Source organism: Myotis davidii, unplaced genomic scaffold (genome assembly GCF_000327345.1).
Source record: "Myotis davidii unplaced genomic scaffold, ASM32734v1 scaffold438, whole genome shotgun sequence".
NCBI classification, from domain to species: Eukaryota; Metazoa; Chordata; class Mammalia; order Chiroptera; family Vespertilionidae; genus Myotis; species Myotis davidii.
In genome coordinates, this window is record NW_006290031.1 from 2728892 (window position 1) to 2735589 (window position 6698).

The window sequence follows — 6698 nt, forward strand, 5'->3', positions numbered from 1 at the left end:
GTCTCTCAATCTCCCCTTTCCCCTCCCTCTTCCCCTCTGCTTCTCCCTAAATAAATAAATAAATAAATAAAATAAAATGCCCCGAGTCTCCTTGGAGGGACTATACCAGGTCATCTCCACTACCCAGATGATAGCCAAACTTAAGGGCTTTTATTTTTTTTATTTATCATTTTTTAAAATATATATATTTTTATTGATTTTAGAGAGGAAGGGAGAGGGATAGAAACATCAATGATGAGAGAGAATCATTGATTGGCTGCCTCCTACATACCCCTACTGGGGATGGAGCCCAAAACCTAGGCATGTGCCCTCGGCCAGAATCAAACTGGCTAGGGCTAAACTTAAGGGCTTTTAAATAATTTAAATAAATGTTTAAAATATATAAAAAATATTAACAACTGAAGAAGACTTTCCTGACATCTGATCCTGTGCAGATGCTGGACACCATCATATCAAATTGACAAGGAAGAGAAGTAGCTGACATCAATGTAGACTACTGTCACACAAGATGCTGGCTTAAGACTTCCTACTTTAGCTAAACATGAAATTCTTCTTTTTTAAAAAATATATTTTATTGGTTTTTTACAGAGAGGAAGGGAGAGGGATAGAGAGTTAGAAACATCGATGAGAGAGAAACATCGATCAGCTGTCTCCTGCACACCTCCTACTGGGGATGTGCCGACCACCAAGGTACATGCCCTTCACCAGAATCGAACCTGGGACCTTTTGTCCGCAGGCTGACGCTCTATCCACTGAGCCAAACCAGTTAGGGCATGAAACTCTTCTTTTCTTTACTCTGACATTGGCCTAGAAAGATAACACCATCACCAGGAAGTATCTCCAGGCCATTACTAAAGGGTGGTAATCTCTAGAATTTAGAACAACTTTTTCTTTCAGGCTACAAAACTGAGCATATGTGCTAAAAATGTGACCTCTGTCTTAAATGGGCAAGTGTAGCAATCCTGCGAATGACTCCAGTGAAAGTGCCATTTAGGGGAAGTGGTTTGTGCCCTTGACAGGATTTATCTTTGTGGTGATTATTATTCTGCTTGGGTCTATGAATACCTAGAAGGTTGGCAGATAACCAGGCAATGTCTCTTAGGTTCTCTAACTGCCCCTAACTTTTCACGAAGGAAGTAGGGCACTTCATAAGTCAACTCTTCTGGATTTACATCTTGAGTTATAAAAGAGGCATTCATGAATTCAGAACTGGCTTCCTTTGACAGGTTCCTACTTCCCTAGTTAGGAATAAATGTAAATGAGGCCATGATCAGGAACCTTTCCTTAACCATTGAAGATATTGCTCCATAGACTCTGTGGCCACTGTTGTTCTTGGTAATAGGATAAACCTTGATTATCTTTTAACTGAGCAAAGAGATATCTGAGCTGTGGTTAGTATATTCTGCTGCAGTGAGATTAACATTTGTGGGGAAGCTGAAACTCTGGATTACTGAGCAAGCCACTTGGTTTAAAAAGGTGACTCCTGCGCACTGGCATGGCTCAGTGTTTGAGCGTCAAGCTATGAACCAGGGGGTCATTGTTTGATTCCCAGTCAGGGCACATGCCCGGGTTGCAAGCTTGATCCTCAGTGTGGGGTGTGCAGGAGACAGCTGCTCAGTGATTCTCTCTCATTGATGTTTCTCTCTCTCCCTCTCTCTTCTTCTCTGAAATCAATAAAAATAGATTTTTTTTAAAAAGCAACTCCTTGCCATAACCGGTTTGGCTCAGTGGATAGAGCATTGGCCTGTGGACTGAAAGGTCCCAGGTTCGATTCCGGTCAAGGGCATGTACCTTGGTTGCAGGCACATCCCCAGTAGGGGGTGTGCGGGAGGCAGCTGATCGATGTTTATAGCTCTCTATCTCTCTCCCTTCCTCTCTGTAAAAAATCAATAAAATATATTTTTTTAGAAAAACAACTCCTTCGCTGGGCTCTTTGGTTTATTTGATTTTAATTGATTTGGGTCTTGAGGACTATGGCTCTGAAGTACATTTTATTTTTTTTATTTTTTTATATTTTTTTTATTGATTTTTTACAGAGAGGAAGGGAGAGAGATAGTCAGAAACATCGATGAGAGAGAAACATCGATCAGCCACCTTCTGCACATCTCCCACCGGGGATGTGCCCGCAACCCAGGTACATGCCCTTGACCGGAATCGAACCTGGGACCCCTCAGTCCGCAGGCCGATGCTCTATCCACTGAGCCAAACCGGTTTCGGCTGAAGTACATTTTAAACAGTGAAAATTATGCTGCTTATAGTTAATCTCCCTGATGCATTGTATCCTTTCAAAAGCTTTAAATGCATGTTCACAGCCACTGACCACCAGGCAAATGATCTCCTCAAGATTGGAACGTCAAGGCCCTGGCCTAAACTGATCAACTGATTGGAGAGTCATCCCAATATGTCAGATTTCGGGTTTGATCACTGGTCAGGGCACACACAGGCATCATCCAATGAATATAAGAATGTAGAACAACAAGTCAATCTCTCTCTAAAATTTTTAAAAAAAGTTTAAAAAATCTGTTTCTTCCTACTTATTTGAAAAAAAGACTGGAAGGTCAAAAAGAATGCAGAGAATGACCTACTAAAGATTGTGAACCTGAAGTCATAACCTAACTGTTTGGTAATAGAAAACTGGAATCTAGAGTACAGGTATAGGGTTGTCTTTTCAAAGAAGGGAGATAAGTGCTGGCTGGTGTGGCTCAGTTGGTTGGAGCATGGTCCCATGCACCAAAGGGTCTCAGGTTTGATTCCCAGTCAGGGCACATACCTCGGTTTTGGGTTTGATCCCCGGATGGGGCCTATACGGGAAGCAATTGATCCATGTTTCTCTTTCTCATTGATGTTTGTCTTTCCCTCTCCCTTACATTCTAAAATCAATTTTTAAAAAAACTGGGTGGGGGGGGGTGACAGTTCTCTAGGCCCTCAGAAGTTATGAAACACCTAATTACCTTACACAAACTTGATATTCAAATGATTGTTCAAATGAGCCTTTGAAAGATAAATCTTGTTTTTCCTGTTTAGAGTACTCTAATATATCATCAAATGATTGAATCCACTCCTTATTCTCCTCCCCCTGGTGTCTCAGGAAAGTGAAGTCCCACAAAAAATCAAGGTCTTTGTTTTTATTACCAGTGCAATTTAGGTTCAGGCTAGCGAAAACCCACTGTGCAAACAGGTGTACTTTATGCTGGAGAGATTTCAGAGAATGCATTAGATATAGTCTGTTTCAAAGTCCTACAGTCCAAGGAAAAGATAAAACTGGAACCCAGAGATTTGTAACTTCCTATAAAATGACTTTAAAAGAGACCAGTTTTTCACGGAACCAATATTACCTCCAAGTCAAAGAGCCTTGGACCCTGTTTATCCTAAAAGACATGAACTAAATGCTTGGATTAGTACTAAATACTTTCAATTATCTCTAACCTTCTAGTCAGGATCAGTGCTAAAGTGTGTTTGAACGGCTTCATATGTACCTTCCCTTCAATAAATACACTGATATATTCACTCTTAGATAAAGTGAGAAGGCAGGGGAGGGAGGGTAAGGGATCAACCAAAGGACTTGTATGCATGCACATTAGCATAACCAATGGACAGGGACACTGGGGTGGTGGGGGCTTGTCCTGGGGGATGGGAATGGGGGGGGGAGGTGTCAATCAGGAAAAAGGAGACATATGTAATACTTTAAACAATAATTTTTAAAAAGTGAGAGTAAAAGCACCTTCAGGAAAAGTGAGAGTAAAAGCAGCTTCAGGAAACTCCCCCCACCCCCACTTATCTGTATTATACAAATAGGTAAAAAAGACAAAACAAAAACACCAAATCAGAGGATACAGTTTAACAATTCACAGATGAGGAGTCCTAAATATATATAAAAATGTTCAATCTTATTAGCATCCAAAAACCAACAACCCACTGTGCTATGACAACATAGTTTCAAAACAAATCTAGGTAAGTATGAACTCTCTTAAATGTTTAAGTGTCTTGCCTAAGAACTCACCACCAATAATAGCTAGGATTGATATTCTGCCTTTCCTGGCAAACTATTTAGACTTCATTTACAATGTGGGTGGAAGAAAAAAAAGGGGGTTTCTGTGAAAAGTAACCTCAGGGCTATCTGACCTCATGGTGGGCGGTCAAGCCTGAGGCCTAGAAGCCAGCCCTGTCCATTGTTCTTGTGCATGTAGGTTAACACCCCTTTGAAACATCAGTATTACCCCTGGAAGGGGGCATTAACCCTCGGGAGAGCACATAATCTTATTAACTGTTTTGCAATCCAATCCCTGCCTGGCTTTTGCCAACCACCATGAAATTTTCCTTACTTCAAATGCATAAAAGAGGCTGGGAAAGTCTTATTTCAGTAGTGTATTGGCTCCCATGCATATGTTGTCTGTTTGGCTCAAACTCCTAAACATTCTCTACAGGTTTGGATGTTTCTTTTCTCCCCTTCCCCTTCCCCTTCCCGTTCCCCTTCCCCTTCTTTCTTTCTTTCTAAATATATTTTATTGATTTTTTATAGAGAGGAAGGGAGAGGGATAGTTAGGAACATTAATGAAAGAGAAACATCAATCAGCTGCCTCCTGCACACCTCATACTGGGGATGTGCCCGCAAACAAGGTACATGCCCTTGACCAGAATTGAACCTGGGACCTTTCAATCTGCAGGCTGATGCTCTATCCCAGCGGTTCTCAACCTGTGGTCTCGACCCCTTTAGTGGTCGAACGACCCTTTCACAGGAGTCCCCTAAAACCATCCTGCATATCAGATATTTACATTATGATTCATAACAGTAGCAACATTACAGTTATGAAGTAGCAATGAAAATAATTTTATGGTTGGGTCACACCATGAGGAACTGTATTTAAAGGGCCAGAAGGTTGAGAACCACTGGGAGTCTATCCACTGAGCCAAACCAGTGGATAGGGCTGGATGTTTTTCTTTCTTTTTTTATTTTTTTAATATATTTTTATTGATTTCAGAGAGGAAGGGAGAACGAGAGAGAGAGAAACATCAATGATGAGAGAGAATCATTGATCAGCCTCTTCCCGCATGTCCCCTACTGGGGATGGAGCCTGCAACCCAGGAATGTGCCCTTGACCGGAATTGAACCGAGGACCTTTTGAACCTTCGGGCCACCAATTGCTCTAAGCCAAACCGGCCAGGGCTGGATGTTTCTTACATTGACAAATTCTACGCCCTATTATTTGAAAATCCCTGTTCTTTGAGAACTGGAAGTGAAAAAGTAATGCTTCTTTGAACTTCATTTATTTTTAGGGCATTTTGAAAAACAGTTAAATATTACTATCATTATTATTAAGTTATTGTTGATACTGTCAATTTGAGCAGCAAAGTGCTAGGGTACATACACCTCTTTCTTTGTGGAATTACCCAGGTCCCGTGTGTGGGAAAACTGTTTTACTTTAGGTAGTCACAGATTTGACTTTTTATAGTTGTTTACATTTTCTTTGACTAACAAAATCTGGTAAATGTGCACATTAGCTCTTTAGGTCCTGAGAAAATTATTTCTGGTTCTTTTGGTCCAACATGTTGTAATTAAAACTGTCCCAAATTCTTCATACAATCATTCGTTTCCTAGGATTCTGTATGATTATTCCTAGAATTAAGTTATCTACTCCTGCAAAACATACTTTCCCCTTTGTTTCACCTGCCATAATCTCCTTTTATATCCAAATCCAGCTTCTATAGCAACCTCTACACAGGACCTCCATTCCCATTCTGTAGTTTTCTAATTAGAAGTTTAGTTTTCTAATTTCTAGATTTTGTTTGCAGTACATTTATTAATATAATGTAATCATATCTAATAGTGAGCTATACAACATTCAGACAGCAATGCTTTGTCAGAATGCTGGTTTCCCTGGGATCAAATATTTGGAGGGAAATTTTGGATCTTATATATAGATATTGAATATGATTCTGTTAGAGCTTCCCTAGCTTATTTTTATTTATTTAATATTTTATTTATTTATTTTTAAATATATTTTCTTTATTGCTTAAAGTATTCCATAAGTCTCTTTTCCCCCATTGACCTCTCGCTGGTTGCCCCCACCCCTCAGCACATGCCCTAACCTCCCCCCAATATACCTATCTATGTCCATGGGTTATGCTCATATGCATGTATACAAGTCCTTTGGTTGATCTATTACCACCCCCAACCCTCCTCTCCTTCCGAAACCACTGACTGGCTGCCTCCTGCATGTTGGACCGAGCCCGCAACCCAGGCATGTGCCCCCAACCAGAATCAAACTCGGGACCCCTGGGTCCACAGGCTGATGCTCTAGCCCCTAAGCCAAACCAACCAGAGCTAATTTTTTATTTTTTAATCTAAAATCTTTATTGTTGAATTTAAGGAGACATTTTTCCTTTACCCTCATTTACTGCTCCCCACCTGCTCCTGCCTCCAGCAAATGCCCTCACCCCGCTACTGTCTGTGTCCATTGGTTATGCTTATATGCATGCATACAAGTCCTTTGGTTGATCTCTAACCTCCTCCCTACCCCCGCCCCCGCCTTCCCTCTAAGGTTTGTCCATCTGTTCAATGCTTCTATGTCTCTGGATCTATTTTTGTTCATCAGTTTATGTTGTTCATTATATTCCACAAATGAGTGAGATCATGTGATATTTATCTTTCTCCAACTGGTTTATTTCACTTAGCATAATGCCCTTCAGGTCCATCCATG